This window comes from Myzus persicae, unplaced genomic scaffold, assembly GCF_001856785.1.
Source record: "Myzus persicae strain clone G006 unplaced genomic scaffold, MPER_G0061.0, whole genome shotgun sequence".
NCBI classification, from domain to species: Eukaryota; Metazoa; Arthropoda; class Insecta; order Hemiptera; family Aphididae; genus Myzus; species Myzus persicae.
Window position 1 is genome coordinate 132,692 of NW_019101653.1, and position 23,546 is coordinate 156,237.

Here is a 23,546-nt window from a genome sequence, read left to right on the forward strand (position 1 = left end):
AAATCGTTTATAAACGTAATCAAAAAGTCTAACTAATATATACCAAATACTATTTAATCACATCCCTTGCACGATTCTAGTGTGAATTATGTTTACATACGTAACTGCTAATACTTTATACACAACAATATAGTACGTTTTAAGCTGTGAATTATCAGTGATAATTAATAAAAAACTTGATGATACATTTTTTTACCAAACTACTATGTCTTAAAGCATTAATAGTTCGAGAAAGCATCTCACGGCAAACGCAACTGCAGCGAAAGTATTATAAAAATGAGGTATATAATTACTATTTATTAGTCTTATACATCTTATCTCTCTAGAATTACCAAGCGAATTAAGGATATAGGTACCTATAAAGTATTAACTTATCATAATTACATACTTTACAGTTAATTACCTACGTTTTAAAATTAATTTTCAAACTCTAGTTAACATCCTTGGTATTACGATGATGACGGAAGTATAAGTTCGTAACTACTCGTTGTAGGTATGAAATTTCAACAATTTAAACCGAAATTGTATAATCTTCTTCGTAAATTAAATTTAAAAAAAATCCAATATTGTTTTAAGGAAACTTAGTGAATAAATTGAAGACTATTACGTGCATTATATATTTTAAACATAGCCCTTATATACAATCTGGCGTCTGCAAACTAGCGATCAACCCGTTTATACTCGTATAATATGCGGTATATGCACGACCGATGTGGTAAAATTGTAAGGAGCCAACTTTGTATCGGTAAATAATGTTGGGCAAGTTATTATTACATAAGCATACATCCTTGCAGGAGATCAAGCACATCCTTGATTTTGAAACGTTTGGCGTTACTCAACTTTAACACGACGAAGTTCTACCCGTTGGCATGTTGACTTATTTTTTCGAAAACTTCGTAGTGTTTTACCTTATAGTATATTTACGCCATTATAAATTTGAAATGTTTTTAATGTAAACTTCAATATGTATTATGCGAGCAACGTATCTAACCAGGTGGTATAAACCTATATAACCACAAGTTATATTAAAGTTGTAACAAGTTTATTCAAAACAAAAGCCTTATTAGTAGTTTTTGTAGAAATATTAATTTTATTACGTTTCAAATTATATTACACTCTGTATAAAACTATACAACTATAAATAGGCAATATCAGCTCTAGTATTATATGTATAGACTTAAAATTATTATGACAGATTTATTAATTACCAAATACATGTAGGTTGTGACCGTAAAAATAATTTTAAACGTGCTATTTGAAATATAAACTTTGTGACCTATAGAAACTATAAGCTCACTAATTTAAGATAAAACGAGAATAAATGTATGCAGAAAGAATTAAATTGATACGATATTTAAAGAAAAACCAAGGAAGTTGCTCTGCTGCATATAAGTAGCTAGTTTCGAGTGTCAATCGTCATTGAGTAGGTCGCATTTATAGATGTGTTGAAGTTGAATTTGAATTTTATCTTAATTATTATAGTTCGTTTAATTTCCTATTACAGTAATAGGTACTGTAGGTTGAACATGTAGTTTACAAAAACAAATCACAAATTTATATCTGGAAAATAGGATCTATTTGGTTCTTTAGGGGCCAAGGGGTAAATAAAGTTGAAAAAACTGGAATTTTTGTTGAAAAACTTGTTTTTGTACTTTTTTTGTTAAAATGTTAAAATTAAAAAAAAAATGTGTGCGAAAAGCAACATACATTTTTTATGTGTAATTGAAGTTTAAATTTTGACAACATTAGTATCGAAATGATGATCGATTATAATATTATCATACAATACGTTCACACGTAAAATAACGATTCCTCTTCATAGGTTATTTTAGAACTCATAAATCATAATATTATTTGTAGAAACTAGGAATATTCTTATACTTAGAAAAACTTTTTTTACTTTGCTTTAAAAATATTTAGACTAATTTAAAGCTATTTTCAGGTAGTTGTTTTAAATTTGTTGAAAAATTTAATGTCTAATTAAAAAGCTTGAAAATTTAAAACAAGATTCTTCATAAAGTCTAAGGTGTTGTTACTAACATTTTTTTTTAACATAGACACGTTTTTGAGCTGGCTATAACTTTTTTTTCTAATTGTTTTTTGCTAATTCGATATTATTTGCTTTTTGCAATAGGAACTCAAATCAAAAATAATTAAAATAAATTAAATTAAATTTCTTACAAAATTTAACATGATACTATGGATATTTTTTCACTGCACTACACCCAAAAACATATCTATGATTCCTCAATTTACGTTGCAGATATTTCATCTGGTGGCATGCAACTTATAATGTATAAAGGTACAATGAACGACATTTTGTTTTATAAAGTTTAAATTATTTGAAGTTCAAATTTTGACAAAATGAGTCAAAATCATGAACATTTGTAAATTATTTTGTAATTAAAATCTAAGAAATAATATATGATGAATGATGATTTACCTTACGTCTCCTTTGCTCGGAATTTTATTTTTCGTATTCAATGATTTATCACTTCCGAGGTGCACTCGAAACTTACTATGCAGCAAAGTTTATTCATCTGGTTTTATTTCTGTTTTGCCTACACACTATATCTGTAAAATATTTGATGTATTATGTAGAACTTAGTAACTTAAATAAAATACAATGGGCAACTCTTTAGGGTTTTTCAACAAACTGCGTAATAAAGAAGGTATGGTGGAGGGGTCTGGGGTTGATACTCGATGGTCGGCTCATGGAAAAGTCCAGTGTGAAAAATGTAGAAGAACAAAGCGTTTAAATTAAAGTTTAAGTTCTTGAAGTATGAACGAAGAAAATTATAGTAAAAAGAGTGAGGGATAATACTTATTACTAGAGTTAGGATGTTGATGACCTAAAAACACACACAAAAATGCCCCAAAAACTCAAAAAATTACCTTAAAAATGATCTAAAAAATTAATTAAGTAAGTGAAAAAAATGTATTTATAAATAATAATTTTTATTATAGATATGGGAGTGATAATAGGTTTAATAGTAATTTAAAATATGAATTATAGATTATAATATTAATAAAATAATAAACAATAGTATACATTTAAATTTTAAGCATTACATAAAATTATTAAAAATAAATTTAAAAGTAGAATATAAATAAAAAAAATTATATTGGAAATATACTCATTAATTAAATTTATATTGCGTTGTTGCACTGTACAGTTAAAATGTGTCTAATGTATTCAAACAAAAGACGAAAACGTCGATCAGTTAATAAATATTTGTATGATGAAAAACTTCGCTCGACATCAACGGACGTTATGGGTGCATACTTGAAGTAGGTCATGTCATCAGTAGTTAGACCTCCTGGAATATCTTCTCCTCTTGTGCTTTTGCTATCTAGCATTTCAGAGATGTTCGTTACAATTTTAAATCCATTATTCTTTAAAACGACATTCTCCATTTTGGTTGCTATTATTTGTCCGATTTTATTTGGAGCTTTTTGGATTAAAGACTCAATTTTTTTATGCATTTAATTGACTCAGATAATAACATCCCGGACGTCTCCAACTATGTTATTTCTGAAGGTATACATCTAAAGTTAAATTTTAAATAAATTAAATTTGTTTCCAAACTAGGTTTTAACACTTGTTCTATCGCGTTTTCAATTGCAAGTCAATTCGCGACTGAATCATTTTTGTCTAATTCCAGAATCACTTTTTTATATCACACAAATGCTCACAATAATAATTTTCTGCATTTATCCATGTTTCCCAGCGCGTGAGTACGGGTTCAGGTGGCAAAGGAATTCCGGGAGCAATAGTTTTAAAAATTTGTACTCGATATGGCGCTTTCAGAAATACTTTTTTAATACTTGATATAAATTTATTTATTTATTTTTATCTTGAAAATTTGTCTTAATTTCTTTGGCCACTATGAATCGCAGTGTAATGCAAGTTACGTGTATAATTTGAGAGTATAGGTTTTGTATAACTTTTCCTGCTTTTACCATACATGGAGCCGCGTCAGATAAAAAAAGTAAAACGTTATCATGTTTAACACCAAGAGGCCATAGCATAAACATAGATTTATCAAACATTTTGGCAATTGTTGAATTATTTGCTTTTTCCAAAACTGCAGTATGCAGAAAAAATATTTTTCCAGCATTTTCTAATTCCAAAGTCCCAATAATGACACTTACCACGTATCGCCCTTTGACGCCTGTTGTTTCATTCATGCTGACCCAATTTTTTTTATTTCCAACGTAGTCTCGAATTTTTTGCATTGTATCATTGTAACATATAATTCAACATAATTCTTACGTAAAGTTGACTAATCTGGGATATCAACTTTAATATATTTTTCTAATAATGTTCGAAAATGTTCGTTGTTTAATTTAGTAAGCGGAATATTAGCTGATTATAATGTTTGACATAGTTCCAAGTTAAACGACGATTTTTTGATGTATTACTTGTATTAGTCAGCAATAATTGAGTTTTTGGTTTTTCTTCTATTTGTCGCTCAACTCCCCGAGTATGTTGTTCTCGATTTACGTGTTGTTTAACTACTGTATTATCGTTTCAATGTAGAAACTTTAACATCACACACTTTACAAAATAACACTTCACCATCACTAGAAAAAAATATCGTTTCCGTATTCACTTACATAACTACGTAAGCGGCTATACTTACAGACGATTTTGCTTTCGGCATGTTAAAATCGTTAAAATATAAAATTTGAAAAATATCAGTTAAACGGTGACCGTGAATGCTGAATCACTACTGACAATAGTTCCTTTAACTGCAATCATAAACACGTCAATCAATAGGTCTAATGTCTATGTCAATTTAATCTTGTTTATCGGATTTATTCCATACAATTTATAAATATAATACTTCATAAGCGTGTATGATCCGCGTACGTTTGAAAGAGCAATTGTTTTATCAATATATAACACTCAAATTGTAAATCTTATTGGAACGCAATAAATTTAATCACAACAAAAACCAAACAATAATAATATTAAAATGATTTTTTACTACTTGTCCAAATCCAAAGTTAGATTTTAAATAAATAAAATTTGTTTTCTAACTTGGGCTTAATACTTGCTCTAAAATCTAAAATTGTCCCAATAACTACAAAAAATAACCTAAAAAATGAAAAATGACTTAAAAATGTGAAAAAAGGGAAAAAAACTTGACTGGAGGAGTATATACATATATATTAGTTTGTGGTACATTCAAATCCAAATTTGTTAGAGATCATAATTCAACGATTCGATTACGCTTCACTCCACAGTTGAGAGTGGTTACGAGAGTACATGCTACTTTCGCGAAAATTCCCATTCCAGCCGTTTTGAAGAAACGCAAGCGTATAGACATTACGCATTGTATTTCATTAAGACAGCTTAAAAAGAGGGTTAAGTGGTGAAAAAAAGGTTTTAAATTGACGAGAAATCTTGAAAAAAAAATGTGTAACCCACTCTGCTGTTGCTGTATAGTAGGGTGTCGAGTGCCCTCCGCCATTGAGTAGGTCACTGTAATAGATATATTCAATATGAATTTAATGATAAACCGTTGCATACGATTAAAAACGTACGTGATTAAAAATGATGTTGAGCAAAGAATGGTCTATCAGCCTATATTTCCAAAGGAATTTTATATTCCATGATTTGCCATTAGCGATATAAGGTAGATATGGACAAACATTTTACAAATATATTTGTGTAAATATGATAATATAATAAACGTAATGGCCAATGTTTAATATAGTTACGACTTACGAATAATACTTTTGAATTACAGCAAAATAACTTTCTTAGTTAAAAATCGTTATTTTTCTTTATCTAATTGTGTTAACATTTGAACTCCGAACACATATTAAAAAAAAGACGTGGATTTAAGTTCAACTAATTTTTTTAATTTCAGAAAAAATGCTTGTGACTTAGGTATGAGAAATCTATTTTCATCAACATTTATAGAAAACATTTCATATTTTATTTTTAAATGAGGGAAAAATATTGTAAAAACTTTGAACATTTTACTTTGTATAATATAATAATTAATATTTGATTAAAATTTCAAGTATTAATGGTTTTTTGTTTTTTAATTAAAACAAAGTAAAAAAATTGAGAAAATACCGTTTTTTCGTAATTTTTTGTTTAGCGTTTACCTGCAATTATTAAAAAAAAATACAGGTGATTCGCACGTTTCCACAAGCTTAAACGAACTATATCGTATTATTATGAAATATTTATACTGCTTTCATAGTAAATGGTAATGTTTATGTAATAATTAAAATGTCGTCACTAAATATAATTTTAATCGACTTCATTCGTCGCCCAATCGATATAGTAACAATGTACACTTATAATACTGCAGCAATATCGTATAACTCTCGCCTTATAAGATTCAATTTATTACACTGCGGCACGGTTCGCCGATTTTTCACGAGAGACTCTCGCCGCCCAAAGTAGCGCGCCCGAGTCTGATAAACTTTTGGGGCATCGTCGTCTCTCCCTTTGTATGTACACGCAAGCACGTCGTACACACTAACTCAATGCACACACACACACACACACACACACACACACACACACACACACACACACACACACACACACACACACTTGTATATATATACACAACATGCTCAGCGGACGGACCAAATATTATAATATAATATATAAATTCCAAAACTTGAGCGGCGCGAGCGTTGTCTCGACTCCTCCTGCTGTTTATATATATACATTATATTCCACGCACGAGGTTCTAATTTATTAGGCTTCTGTCACGTTGGTGCACACACACACACACGCATACTCACACACACACACACACACACACACGCACACGCAAATCGAGTGATTTCAAGTGTACACGTTCGTGAAACTTACGCATATGTTTCTTCTGTGTTATTATTATATATATATGTATAATGTATATATATATATGATGGTAGGTATAATGTGTGCACACGGAGTGTTGGTGGCACAACAACCGGAGTGTGGGGTGGGGTTGTTGTAACCCTCTCCACCTCCGCTCTAGAATTTTATTTGTTGATTCTTTTGCGGGTGAATTCTTATATATATGTATTGTTATTATTATAGCAGACAACTCAGTTATATTGCACGTATATATATAGCACTCCATATACGCGTATGATATTATAATAACGAAAACGAGGCGTATTACTATTCGATTTGATTCGCCTTGCCTGCTGTTTCACTCGAGTATCTATATACATAATAATATATATACCGATAGATAAGTACAAAATAATAGTGACGTGGCAATTCCTATACTAGTGTTAGGTGCATAAATATTAAATTATAAAGAATTACCTGCACTCTGCACATAGGAAACTTGATTTTTTTTCCACATTCAATGGTTCCGTACAAGACAATTCAATTATAGATCTATTTTTTTAGTCAAAAGCAATTTTATCCGAGTAGTTTCACACTCAAAATAAATTTTACATAAAACTTATATGAAACGTTATACACGAGCGCACGTGTGTATAAGGTGTTTTTATAGTGTGTTTTTATTGATTATATCTTAGTCCACCAAAAGACTTTAGCTATTTATCAAAACTTTAAGGCGCTTATTATATTCGAGCGATGAACGAGTTTTTCTCGTACAGCACAGTGCGCTCGCTGAGCCTAAATAATAATCAAATAAGCGTGATAACACTATGTACAAAATTATGACTGAACAGTTTTTCGAAAAAAATTATTCCAAGTATATAACCTTGTTTGTTTATTATTGCTGAAAAAACATAGTTATACTTGCATTATAATTTGCTTATCGTGAGAGCTGTATAGGTAGGTATAAACATTGAGGCTGTATAGATTATTTGCGTTTTAATGTTTTAACGTAGTTTTTGCAAGAAAATTTATGAAAGAGAAGATGATAATACATATATTCTATAGAGTATGGTACAGATTAAAGGGTGGTTATTTTAACACCAAACCCTTATCATATTTTTTATCTCGAAAAGTCATAAATATTTTGAATATATGATTTGAAGTCTTTAGAAAATAACACTGTATAATAAAAAAACAAGTTTGAACAAGTACCTAGGTACCTATATAGTTAATAAGTGAACTTAAAAATATTTTCAAAAATGTTCATTCTTTTTGACAGTGAGTTTTTAAAGCTAAAAGAGTTTAACAATACAAAATTGTTTGTTTATTTATTTGCAGTAATTAACACCCTCAAGGGATAAAGGTACAGCACGTATATATATACTTTGAAATAATCTAAATAAAATACATAATTTAACACATAATACAGTTTGATATAACAAGTAGCTTTAATTAAATACATAAAATCTCAATTTAGTAGTTAATTACCAAATTGACTCAAATTAAAATTAAAATCAAAATTAATAAGTTCGTTACATGACTTGGGCAAACGGCATAATGGACTATTATTTACGTAGGTAGTTCAAGGAACTTAATGGAACATGAAAGGTTAACTTGTTTCTGGAATCAAACGCAAGCGTATATAATTATATTTTAGGAATATTATTTGTATCTTTTATTGGTGAGGTAAGTTATGTTTGGTTAGGGCTACCCTCCAAAAATCATTGTTCCATACAATAATATTGTATTACAATTGTTTATTTGAACATTTTCTCATTATAAATGTTTTTTTTTATTTTAAGAAATATGATAGCAAAGTATTTTTGTATTATCTTAAATTTTTTAAAGTTACACATTATTAATATGATATACATATAGTAAGAAGGAAGTGTTGGAAATATGATGTTACGATTTCCATTAGAGTTTTATATGCAAATATTATATACTTATTATTTTTTTTTATTGTGTGCACTATTTTATATAAAGCAAAACTGCAGGCCAACTTGGAGGTTGATTAATTAATACATTACAGGAGAATAAAAAAAAAATGCTGAATGTTTTAACAGAAACCAGAGCCTGGTTGGGTTTTAAAGGGCCTATAGAAGGGCATTTTTCCAATATTGGCCTCTCGAAATAACACACTTCGTAGTTTAATCAAATTTTGTATACTCCGTTGATTTTGATCCTATTTCACAGCTAAGTGCGTATACAGAATGTAACAGAAAGATATGACAAATTAAATAACTTGTGTTCTAATCCATATTTTGAATTTTTTTTTATTTATAATTAATAGACGTTTGTACTACAAGTATTAATTATATATTATTATTAACTATCAATTAAATGAGAATAATAATAATATTGATCAGAACCCAAGTTATTTTTTTCATTTGTCTTATCTTTCTATTACACTCTGTTTAACATATACATTATACAAATATTATAGGAAAACAATAGGTATTTTTAAAATTGTATAGTATAGAAGCCAGTATAGAAGTAAAGAAGTATTTCATATCTTTTAAAAATTCTTGTATTTTATAAATGTTACAATTTTTTATTAAATATCGTTATTTATAAATATTTAATATATGCAAAAGTGGTTTATAATTATAAAGCTTAAAAAAAAATTCCTTACGCCCTTGCAAAAAATGCAACAATTTTAGCTTATGGTTTTGAAATAATTTATAGACAATAGTATAATCATGTAGACAATCATATATATAATATATATTTTAAATTGACTATAATGCAAACTGTTGATTTTGTTGGAATTTTTATATTTGTAATAAATTGTTATCAAATGCACTAGAAGTTTAAGAATAATAAATAAAATTTTAGTCAGAAACAGTTTTTTATAATGACTTGATATTTTAACCTTTGAAAATATGTATCTACCTTCATTAAAAAAAAACATGCAATTATGATGTTTAATAGCAATAATTCGCAATAATAGATACCTACTTTATTATAGGTATTGAAGTTTTTTTTTAATGCATTTATAATTTTTTGTTTAGTACGATTTTAGGTTCAACTGTAATTGTATAGTTAAAAATGTACTAGCTATGAGCATTTAAATGTAACATACAATGCTCATTTGAAAAATCAAACTGGTCGTTCAAAATAATAATTACGCAAATAAAAAAATGTCCGCGACATAGCCTATCGATATAACCAAGGATATAAATATAATAAAGGCACACATATTGTATACACACACTTTTGTCCTGTAAAATATACAATAAGGCCAAGTGACATTTCAGAAGTGCGCATTCTTTGTTCATTATCGGCGGCTGGGCTGTAAAAGAGCTGCAGCAGTAGCTGAGGGCACCGCACGCTAATTTTCCGCCGTCGTGTCAGCGCGACAGCTGCTGGCGGAGACGCTACATAGTTCGAAGACTCACGTTCCGAAGACGCGTATACGCTTTTGGCACGTACATGCACGTGCTCATTAATTTACAATACTATATACACACATATATATATATATATATATATATAATATTTCGTCGATAAGGCCGCGGCTGTGTAAAACAATTTTCGCGATGTCGACTCCGACTACGACCGTGGTGGTGGTGATGGCGCGGTGGCCTGCGATTCGACGAACTTTAATTAATAGAACAAAGCGCCGTCGCCGCCGCCGCAAACGACACTCGTCGTCTCGTTCGAAATTCAATTATACGTGTGCAATATATATAATTTATATTACTATTTGCGTGCATTAGAAGGTATCTGCGGGCAAGGGCACTAGATTGACGACGAGAACCGACCACGAGACATACTATATATAATATAACACACACACACACACAATAGGTCAATTTAGTCAATAGCTAAACACCACACAAGTCCACGGGAAATGTATAAAGATTTGTCCCTGTCACATCTTCCCAAAGAGTTTGCACATGAATAATTACGCTTAGGTACCTATATGTGTATATATATTATAATGTGTTATCCGCCCAAGCCGAGGTTGGCGGGTTATAGACTTATAGACGTAGGCAGGTACATGCGGTATATGATTACAAACTGTTGTTATACGGTTCAATAATTTTTAAGGTCAGCAAATCCTAACCGTTACGATATTTTATGTTTTACAATTACATATAGATGACGCATACAAGCGTATATACAGCTAGCTGGTGAGAGTCGAAATTGAAAAGCTCCCCTAGGGAAGTAAAATTATTAATACGCCACTTGTTCGCCTACATAGCTACATATCTACACTATTTTGTGGGTTATTAAAAATTGCATTTGAGAGTGCACATTAATATTGTGGTTTTTCAAAAACTATACTCGTATTCGCCAAACGGTTACAGTATTTTTGATGCTTTTTGCTGCTTAATTTGGAGAACACAGTCTAGTCTGTTGGAATAACGAAAAAGGTGTAAATCAATTATTACAGTCACACACACCCATCCAAGATTTCAAGTTTATAAACTATATAGGATATTTTAATGTATTCTTATACTCTACGTCTTACAATCGACGAGTTCGGCGGACTGTAATTTACACATTACCCGTCAAATTCCTATTTATTCTAAATTTTAAGACTGGTTAAATTTTCTTAGGAAGTTGCCTTTTAAAACATTTACACGCATTGGTTATCTCAGATTTACAAGAAAATAAATATTTCAACTTTGAATAATTATTATTAACCGCGGTAGATACGATAAGAAATTGTGCGGTATACATATATTTCCATGGGTAATGTTGAGGAGAGAGAGAGAGGGGGGGAGATAATGTGAAAGTTGATGGGGTGTATAATGTGAGTCGGAGATAAATAGTGCCGACGTCGGGTGTCGAAGTATCGGTGCGCGACGTAATCGACGACATGCGAGAGAAAACGAATTAGAAAACACGCGTAATTAGTGGCGAAGATTGAAATCGGAGAATACTGCCCTGAAAATGGTCGTCATCGGTTCCGGTTAGGTTAGTGCCGGGTGCGAAAAGTATTTGCGCACTGGTAGAACATATATATATATATACTGCAGAGAGTGAGAGAGGGGATGAGAGTATATTACGTATACGTACCTCGGAAGAATACGTAGTACTAAAAATAACGACAGAGAACGAGAATGAATGAGAGAGCGTGTAAGGTGCTCTTTTCGAGTCTAAAAACACAAAACGGATGTTCGTGTTTCACGTGCAATGCTCTACGCTCGGCCGGGATCCAACCCCGCGTAAAAGTTGACAATCGTCGAATCAATTATATTATGTTTTCACCGACCTTCGTGCACTGCTCATCACACGATTTAACTGTATAAATTATAAGCTATACTCGTACATCAGTCGTCACCGTTTATTTCACGGAGGGTAATCTATCCACAGGTATGATGTTCACTACCATTTTTGCCTTTAATAGTCATATTCAAATTTTTAAGACCGGCTTGAGGTTCATATTTTAAAATAATATATAATAATGATATTAGTTATATCCTGAGATAATTCAATTTCTTTTTTTATGTAAAAACCGCATTTTTTGCTGTAAATTGTTAATTAGATGATTTCTGTTTTTGATGTTGGTGTATACATATTTGGATTTGAACGAGTAGTTTCAAAATTACTTAACATTATTTATATACTAATACTATAACTATTAATGGTAACAATTCGTGATCATTATTTCAAAAATATTGGAGCTACGGTGTTTTGAAAATTATAGTGATTAATGTATTAAAATATACAAAACATTTTTGAGTACCTACTTAGTAGGTCCTACTAGACTAAGTATCGATCTATTTTATGCTTGATATGAAAACATTATTGAGGATTATTAAACTAAAAGTTTAATAACTGAAAATATTTGTTCAAATTTTAATTTAGACGCCTTCACCAATATATCCAAAATACCCATCTGCTTAACAATTTACAGAAAATGAGCAGTATTCGTTCGAAAAAAATTTGTATCATCACAAGACACTCGCTAACATTTGGAAGGTATTTAGTATGTATGCAGTATCGAGAAGAGAATCGAATGTTAATGATCTAGCACGTTCCATTTCCAGGGGCTCAAGGTATATGATGGGCGAGAGTCTTAAATTGAATTTAACCACTTTTTTTTTATATAAACCGAACTCGACGCCATTTCTTAAACAATTTGTCCGGTTAGGTTGGGTTAGGTTATAACTGTTTCTGCTATTGTTTCGTACTTGAAAAGGACTTTCCGGCTATTACAGGTATATATTACAACGGGTGAGTATGTGGTTTCGCGAAAAAAACCAAGCAATAAACTTTTGTTACAAATTTATAATTCTTCTTTTTCGAGTGCATATATTATTAAAATAAAGTCGTATCGGTGGCATGGCGGTGAGATGTCGTTCGCTTCTGTGGGGGGCTGGATAATGATATATAATATTCAAAATATATATTTTACCTTCGAAACTCGCGGGGACACGTAGATATCGATAGGCGATAGATGTAGTCACTATATATAGTCACGTAGACACTGCGATAATGAAATATATGACAGGGGTGACAATCTTGTCGGGCATCGATGCGAACGAGGCTCGAGAATTCCACATAAAAGAAACCATAGACCGTTTTTTCTCATGCAAATCGGATTAGGTATATCGAATTGAAATATATCGATATTCAATGTAACGAATTGAAAAAAAATATTTGTCACTATATAACTATACTATTATACCATCACCGAGTACAATGCAATTTAAAAAGTCGACAAAAATATTCATATATCGCAGCATACACACAAAAAAAGCTTTAATTTTATCTGCGATTCTGAGCTGGGGCGAGGAATTTATTGATACAATAATGTGTGTGTTTTTTTTTTGGTGTATGTATACACGATAATTAGTCAATCCTATGCTTTATTTTTAACTCGAGGGTGGTTTCTAATAGAAAATTAGATCTATAGTTGATACATTTGAGAGGTTACATTGTAATATTAATGAAGTTTAATTTAATCAGAAAAAAAAACTTAATATTTCCTGATATTATAGACATATTTATGTAAAAAAATTCAACCTATGAACACATTTTAGAAGATCCATTTAAAGAAAATAATATTGCATGGAATTTCCCTCATTATAATCAAACTCATGAACGGAACAGCCAAAAACATAAATTATAATATTTCGTACCCATAAATGAATGAGATCTCTAATAACATCTTATTGCCTTATTGCTTTGGAATATATATTATTTTGAGAATTCTTAATTGGACATTACCTGCCGTATAGGTATTTGGATCCTGAATCATATTTCACACTACCTATATAATTAGTAAAGCTAGGATTTTGGTGACTTTTGCACTTTTTTTCTTGAAGTGCTATACAGTTCTAACCAAAAACTAAATTTGTTCCATGATATAACACATTAGAATGTGTAATTTTTATTTTGCATTTTTTTTGAAATTTTTTGTGTTAAATGCATTTTATTGAATTTTTAAGATAATTTTTACAAATATTGCTTTCATTTTGTGTATTTAAAGTATTTATTTTAGACTAATTTTTTTGTTTATTTTAAGTTTTTTTAATATGTGTCGACGTGTTCTATAAGTATAATCTCAATCAGTAACTATAGTACCCTCATAAAAATAGTACCTTTGAATTTATATCGACAACATACTATAATATTACCACTGTGATACCCGTTTTCGATAAAATTACGACCTGGAAAATTGAAACTATAATAATAAAATAATATTAAAAATATTTTAAATCTGGCATACTTGTCGGCAAACTGAGTTGACGGCGAATTGGGATTCATCAAAGTGGGAATCGAAAAAGTAATATAATTAATTAAACTCACAAATCAACTCAAATTTGAATATATTTGTTTAATTTACTTGTTAAAACAAATTGTTACCTTTTTGTGTAGTATAAAAAATAATATGGGGGACGAGGTGACCGAGTGGTCTGACTCTTCCGCTGCGACGCAGCCGGTCGCGGTTCGATCCTCGGCCACCGGGCGGCATTTTTCTCCGGACAAGTCGCGGTGACCGGAGAGCAAGTGCTGCCATCCCCCACCCCCGGGGCATGGCAGAAACCTACGGGTGCCCCATTCGAAATTCTGCCAAAATAAACACACACGTGTTCCCCCTACCGTTCCAAAAACCTACAAACCATCAATACAAAAAAAACCTACAGTACCTACTAATAGCTAATGGCCACAGTTGCCGGGCTCAGGATCAATTAAAAAAAAAAAAAAAAAAAAATATTTATTTTAAAATTAAATTTTTTTCCGCTCATCTAAGTACATTTTTTTTGTCAATTGCTGAAGTTCATTTTTGAAGTTTTTTAGGTCATCGAAATCCTAGATCTAATAATTAGCATATAATTAATCAATAATACCATAATATATTATGTATTTTATGTATATTGTATGCCATTGTATAATATTAGTAGCCGGTGGCAGTTCTAGTAGTAATGAAACAAACAAACCAGCGTTGATACACAATACACTTGATATTTTTGCAGCTATAGTGCTGTACTAAAAATCATAATAGTTATTAGGTACAGCGCGTTATGCGACTATTTTACCAAGGTTTGTCTCGGATTTCCAATTTATAATATCCATGTCATAACTCAAGAGTAAATACAATTCATTATAAATTCTAAATAACGATAATAACATGGATCATGGATGCTATTATGAAATCGACAGTCCATTCCTACGATAAACCTGTGAATAGCACGGTGGGTGATCCTCAGGAAACGGAAGGCTTGTTTTGAGGGTAGGAGCTCATCAAGACTCGTTTCCCGAGGGTATAAAGTATCGGATGATTCGTAAAGGAATAAGATGCACATTTCAATTGAAATTTTATTTTTTTATTTTATTTTAATACAAACCTAATTTTCGATAGTGATATCGACTGTTAGGAGAGGACATTTTTTATTTCGTTTGCCCTCTGTAAAGAAGTATCACTTCATCCACGCGTACTCGCAACACGCACTTTTAACATTAATTATAATAAAAATAAATATAATTTACTGTCTTACAGAACTTAAATACTGCTTAAAAATACAATTTAATTACAAGTATTATTACCTATAAAAGATAAAATAGTTAACAAATACAATTAAAATACTGATTAAAAATTAAAAAATAACTATGTTAGCGGTAATACATTATTGGTTCAAAGTGATTGCAGTTTTGCAAGGTGATTTTTCCAACGAATCATAGTTATTTTTTTAATTAATATATTCATGGTAGCAGATAACTCATCATGAGTAGAACATTTTATGGAGCTCCCAAATAAATAATGACGTGCCTTTTTTTATTAGTATAAGACAATTTATTTTAATGGTAAGGCTATAGTACCTATACATAGTCGATTGAAATAAATTATGCATCATAAAAATTAATATTATACGGTTTAAAAAAATGTATTAATACACAATACAAATGTAGTATTTAATGTATATTGTATATGCGTGTACGTATCGTATATTAGCCACCTATTTTTAAGTGATTTATTTTATTTTATTTCTATAAAGTACCTATATAGGTACTTGTGGTTAAATGATTACAAAACCGTGGCATGTCACTCAGACGGTGCCCGATGACGAGTTTTTCCGAAACGAAGCGACGACGTCAAAAACGATAATGTACGGCGAAAATCGATTTTTCTTCTTCTCTCTGCGCGGCGCAGTTGCTCGGGTGAAATTTAATTTCGAGTAATTGGCTCGTATCCGTTCACGCGTTTAAAATACGCTTGGTGGCGGTGTCGACGAATATGGTATACAGCAACCGAGACCGTAATCGCGGCAATCGTTCTAAAACCTCATTTCATTATTTCACGCCGTATATATAATGACAGCGGTCCATCTCGCCGCCGCAGCCGGTGTGTGTTGTATATACGCCCCCGCGATGCACACTTCATTACGCACGAAACATCCCTCATCCCTCATCCCCGGACCCATGAGTTCGGACCACTGTACGACCCCGGGCCTCTCGATGCCTGCTCGGAGTAATAAAGGTCATCGTCGTCATTGAATTTTCCGCGGAAAATGTAATCGCGTGCGGTCAACGTGCGCTCAGCTCTGCCCGATTTTAATTGGCGAAATACAACGCCGCCGTATACATGGGAAAAAGAAAGAACCTAAACGTTGTTTTTTTTTTTCGTTTGGTTTTTATTGATATTTTAACCAAAAGTTATAGTGCAACAACGGTCGTTGGCGACGACGGTCGAAATTGAAATGCGCAAAACAGACGGATTATGGCATTATACAATCGAACCATATATTATTATTATAATGCAACGTATCTGTAGAATTAAACGCGGTCGTTGTTGCAAGCGAATTATAAGCGTCGTTTAATTTATTAAAAGTAAAATAATCGAAATGTGTATCGTCTATTATAAGATTGATATATATTTTGATTTTGATTCAAGTTGAACAAGCATATTATATTATTATACATTTTCATAAATACTATTGTTTTATATTTGAAAAATCGAATCTATCGGATGAATAAATAGAGAAAGCAAATGTATAACATTATTAATTATTATTTTGCATTTCAATTAATTTCAACGAAAACAATTTAATTTCGAAAAATTAAAACCATAAACATATTGAACAAACATTTTATTGGGGCGCAATCCCTCCGGTTTCTTATAGTAATTATCCCATAATTATTCATCCCATTACTTATTTTGTTTAAAATTATCCATACCATGTTTTTATGGTTTGTAAATCTTATAATATTATAAACGATATGTTAACTCATTTTTTTTTTAATCTTTAAATAATCTTTATTTTAAAAAAAAACATTTTGGTATCTAACATTTGTCACCATAATTCAGTAGACTGAAACAACATCATGTCACCAAAAATATGATTTCACTTCATACATAAAAATATGGTTTTGCGTCATCTATAAAAATATATTGACTATAGGTTCAAGTAGGTAATCACTAGACACTAATAACATAGATTGATAATAGCACAGAACAACACAGATAACAGCTGTACCGCCTGTACTGAAGCTTATGAAAACACCTAGGTAATGTAGCCTGTATAGGTAGGAATTAACTGGATTAGTGCCCACACTGGTTTACAATCCACCTCATCACTAATTTTGATTCACTTCGACCATGGGCTGTTAGTGATTAGGTTATTATTTAACGAAACTTCATGTAACCTAACTGAAGAGTGAAGAAATACAATATCCCTACACATACAAATGTGTGTAGATGTAACTAAATGTTATACATATTTAACCGTCGATTTTTCGTCGAGGATTTAGAAGTAGGTACTTATTAGTTATTCGTTTAACACCAGAACTCTGTTAACATTTATAACACCACTAATTAGTAATTTTCACAACCCAGGTGAGTTCAACCGGGCGGGATTCTCCCACTTACATGCTAGGTAGTACCTATACCTTTTTATAATTTTTCCTCCAAGTGGACATTTTTACTATGGATTAATTTTAAGGTTGAGATTTTTACTTAGATTTAGTGCATTGCAGCACAGCTGTTATTATTGTTGTCATACATAATTACCTATACATTTTACATTTAAGACGTCTCGCGTTACCTATACATATATATACGGAGGAAATATGTTTGGGAGCATTTACCCAAAACAGAACACTTTAGGACTTAAATCCATACAACGTTTTCATACAATATTTCCCTTCGCAATAGTTAGGCACATTTATTTCTTCGTATATATATTATCATATTGTACTAAATATGAGTCTATTAGCGTTACCCAGAAGACACTGCTAGGAGGTTGGCAATAGTCTTCCAAAAATATTTAAATATTTTTTTTTTTGAACGTCCTGATTTAATTTTCGTTAATTTTTAGTTTATTATTTATTAACATTATTCTGTATTATTATGATCTTTTCTATTAATTTTATGTTATTACTTAATTTTTTTCCCACAAAACGTGGTCCTAATTTTTTTATTTAATTTAATATATTTTTTTCAACTTTATAAGTTGTTCAGCATTCTTTTAACAAACTTTTTTTTCTTCGATTTCTTTTTTAAATTTATTAGTTATTTTACGATCATAAACTATCAAACGGCGAGCATAGAATATATTATCTGTACTAGTAGATAAATATCTATAGCTATATTTGATGCAGTAGTTTCCAATAATTAAGATAATATGATCAGCAGCAAGGTAAACAATTATGAGGACGTTACACCTGCATAGCCGCATGTGTTGTCTGCGTCTTACAAGTGCGTAACATACCAAATTTTAAGCTCAGCAGATCACGTTTAGCTCAGTTACCTCAAAAATTAGAGTGAATTAACCTCTTTTTAAAATTAAAGGTAAGATTATAACGGAGGGCTTCTTATGGGCTTTTTATTATATTTTAATTTTAAAGAGATTTATTAGTATTTAACAATTGTAAATTGTTTGTACAACTTAAAATATCTACTCATAACTCTTTTTAAAATTAAAATATAATAAAAAGCCCACGAGAGGCCCTCCGTAATAATCTTACTTATAATTTTAATACGAGATCAATTCACTCTAATTTTTAAGCTAACTGAGCTAAACGTGATCTGCTGAGCTTAAAATTTGGTATGTAACGCACTTGTAAGACGCAGACAACACATGCTGGTGTAAATTTCTCATAAGTACTTATTAAATTAGATTACCATTCGATTACTAGTTACAGTTATTGTGACCAAAAGTGTTTTCATAAACATGTTAACAATTTTCAGGTAAATTTTTTATACTGCACCCAAACGAGTTATCCCCACATATACTCAATTAGTGGTTTTTTCATCTAATCGTCGAACCGTCGATAAGACGATAAGTGTTCTGAATTGTTTACAAAATAAATAATTTCCAAAAAAACAAAAAAATAAGGCTCCACTACTTCATTGTTTTTTTTTGGCATCGCTCCAATAATAATATGGTAGAGGGAAATATTATATTTCTTTATCACTTATACTATTTTTTGTGATTTTGTGTTGTACGTACTTTTGCTTGCAGTTGTAATATTAATCTATTACATTTAGAAACGTTTATAAAAAACAGTTGACAAAAATAATAACATAATTTGAGTATCATAAATTAATGATTCACATCGTAGATGATGCCAAAACTCGATGTATTATGTAAAACGATTGGTGCAATTTACTTATTGTGTGTGTTTTATTTAGACCCGCCTGTTTAGCAAATTCAAATAAATTTTAATATAATTTATTAATGTAATATCATAAAATAATGAAAAATAATGATTGCCCGTGGCCTACCGGGGTATATTGAGGTTTTTCAACGAATACGGGCTTAGAAATGTTTTCATTGCGTTTTTTTTTACAACTCAATAATAATTATACTATATTTCAACCCTGTACATAATAATATGTGCGGTTAACGTTGTTGCGTCGTGTTTACAATAAAATATAATGGAAGTTTCCATTGTGTACGGAGCGTCGACGTTGTATATATTATAAAATAAATATACATGTTATAAGAGACGAGGTAAAAAAAGATGTATATATACTGACAGTCACAAAAAAAAAAATAAAAATAAAAACCTCTGACGAATGAAACCCCGCGAGCAGGTACCTGTGTGCGGCACATAACCGCGATCGGGAAACTGTACTTTGATGATGGGATTTTGTTTTTATCTAATAAATAAAGCGGCGGCGGCGGTACATATTGTGTAGCACGCGGATAGTATGCGTCTAGAAAATGGCACGGACAGATTTAAAAAACCGGTAAACTAACGAAATCACAATCGAAGACAACAACAAGAAATAATGTTCACCGCAGGCGTCTATTCTGTGCAGGAAATCCTATATAATAAATCGATAGGTCAAGAAGGGGGTTAGCTCGGGTAGTACTTAAACGACGTCCTGATCCATCACTGCAGTAGAACGTCGCTTGACATTGCCCGTTGCCTTATATTACTATACGTGAAACACTGCTGCGGACATATATATATATATCCATATATATATATGGAACCACTCCTAATAAAAAACAAAACACGACTTATAAGTACGACGATTGCTCGCAGGAATCGAAATTTAAAGATTTAATTCGCCGCCATTGCCGCACGTGTATATCGATTGCGTATACCTTTTTCGGTATGAAAACCTTTTAATTCACATTTTTCCCGCGAATAGGTATTCGTTAGGACAGTACAAATATGTGAATTAAAAATATAATAATTATAACATAATGTCTCGCCCGATTTATCAGCCGATTTCAGATGCGGTGTATGAATAATATTATTGTACCTCCTATTTGTATTTTTTACGTATATGCACGCGGTTAAGACTTTTATAATTGTTTAGATAATGGCAAATTAAAGACAAAGCGCGATTCGAAAGACTGTCGCATTTTATTTTGGAATATACTCATATATGCGCGCATGGTCCACGGACTGAGTCATTTTGTACACAAACAAGACAAGTATACATTTGGTTTACAAGAGAAAGAGAAAAAAAATGTTTTAATATATATTATATATATATATTATGTTTAGCGACATGTCCTTATTTTAGGTACTCGAGCGTGTTCAGATATAAGTGTATAACAGTTTTGAGCAAATACAATTCGGACACCTAATCATGGGCAATGGAATTGAAATCAGTACTTATCCTTAATGTTTAAAGCCTTCATGATCATCGAATATATTATATTATTTTTAAGTTGTAACTACCATTTAAACTTTTTGCTTTTTTAATAATTCAATTGTAAATTGTGCTAATTTTTTCTAAACATGTAATTGCTGCATTCCCAATTTCATGGTTTTTTTTTTCAATAATATCATGTCAGTGAAAAATCTTTTTTATTTTATACATTGTTATTTAAATAATGCTTTTGTGTAATATATCCTACGTAACTTAAAATATTCTTGATTTATTTTAGTTATATTTGGATTACTGATCGACAGTAATATGATGAAAAGTCGAGAAAGTAAATTATAATTTTAGAATAAATTTAACACGTAGCATTAATTTTCCAAATTAAAATATTGATTTTAGAGAAAACATATGAATAATAATAGTTATGACAAAGACTATAAATTAATACAAGCAGGAGTCGTTTGAACCCTAAGTCGAACTTGTAGTTTAGTTTTAATGGATTCATTAAATAGTTATGTAATTCTATACTGATTCATTAATCAATTATATGCCGAATATAATATTTACTATAAAATATGTAGTAAGTACATTATTTTTTAATTTATAAGAAAAAATATTTAATAACAATTTATTGTTTCAGATTTTATAAATTTTAGTTGTCACATTAAAAAATGTTTACACATATTATCCATTACATGTGTTGAGCGATTTCTCAATTCTAGAATAGATGGCTCCCCTCTAAAAAAAATATTTTAAAAGTTAGTCGATTTTGCGAGTATTGTTATATGATATGTACATTGTTTTGATTCGTGGAGTTTATATTTAAAAAAAAATATTTATACATTTGTATACTGTGATAAACTGATAAGCAATTTCTTTTGTAAAGTTTGGAATTGAATTATTTAGAAACAATACGCATGGGCCACTGCATATACCAAATAATAGAAGAATAGTGACAATTTTATTTCGTCATAAATGAAAAAAAAATTGTTAGTAATTATACTAGCACAATATAATATGTTACCACGTAGGTGCAAGTACATTTTTTGTGAAGTACGTATTATTTTTCAATTAAGTTAGGTAACTTGCACTAATTAGACATATTGAACATTTACAAATTATAATAATAATATGTTATAGGTATAGTATATACAGTATATATATATGTATATTAATATAGCATATTAAATCGATGTATCAACATTTATTATCATAATAATTAATGTAGGTACAAGTAATTACTATAAATTAAAATAACAATGTACTCCGTTTGAACTTTTAAATAAATTACAAGTATACCCATGTTATTGTTTTTTTTTTACTCAATTATTTCGGGTAATTATGTCTCTGATTTTTTACCCAATAAATATAATATATTATAATAACATAATTTATGTCTTAGCGGATTTCCCGAGTTCAAAATCATACCCAACTTTGACGTTGAATTAAATGATTTTTATTTCACCATCAGCCCTTTTAATTTTTGAATAGGGTTGACAAACAAAGTTCATTAACTTCGACGAGAGTGACCGAAATATAGCACTATACGTAATAATTCGTGATTCCTCCATCAAAGCCAAATTTTGATTATTTCTTGAAGCTGGAAAAATATTGTTTATAAGTTAATTTATTTTTGTGAAAGTTTGGTATCGATAATCAAAACACGTGATCTATATAGATGAAAATGTTTTATAAGTTTACTACTTAATTATTACAACTTCAGCTGTGCAAAATTGCAGTGGTATTTTATTTCATTTTCATCCGTATTTATTTAATTATACATAATATTATCTTTTCGTGATAATTTATACGCGAGTTGTGCAGTTTATGAAATTTTTTTAAATGTGAAGCCAAAATTGATGTTGATTAAGACAATATTGTGTTGATTCGATTTTTGAAGTACCATTCGTAAAATTATAGACAAACACTATACAATGTATACAATATAATATATTGCAGTATACACTATATAGTGTGAATTTTAATGTTATCATACTGTTAACGTAATATAATACCTACAAATTGTTTCCAAAAAATGCACGAATATGATGTACAATATGATTTAATATTATCAATTACGGTTATCGACAGAGGGTCTAAACTAGCAAGTTCTGAGTGATTATTTATAATGGCAGGAAGGAATAAAACACAAAAACCTCCACGAGGGTCGATTGCATTGTACGACGAGTTGTTTTC

At 30.4% G+C, this 23,546-nt stretch overlaps 1 protein-coding gene across 4 annotated transcripts in view; it reads right to left on the minus strand.

Annotated features, from left to right (window-relative positions):
• LOC111029948 overlaps positions 1–23,546 on the minus strand; it is a 100,769-nt gene that overhangs the window by 38,373 nt on the left and 38,850 nt on the right. Inside the window, exon 2 of one of the 4 annotated variants that reach the window (XM_022309210.1) lies at positions 2,444–2,574. The exons of 2 other annotated variants lie outside the window; for them this stretch is intronic. The gene's annotated coding sequence lies outside the window, so the exon portion shown is untranslated. Of the gene's footprint in view, positions 1–2,443; positions 2,900–23,546 lie in introns of those variants that run through there. One more of the 4 variants, XM_022309209.1, reaches the window with a different exon arrangement.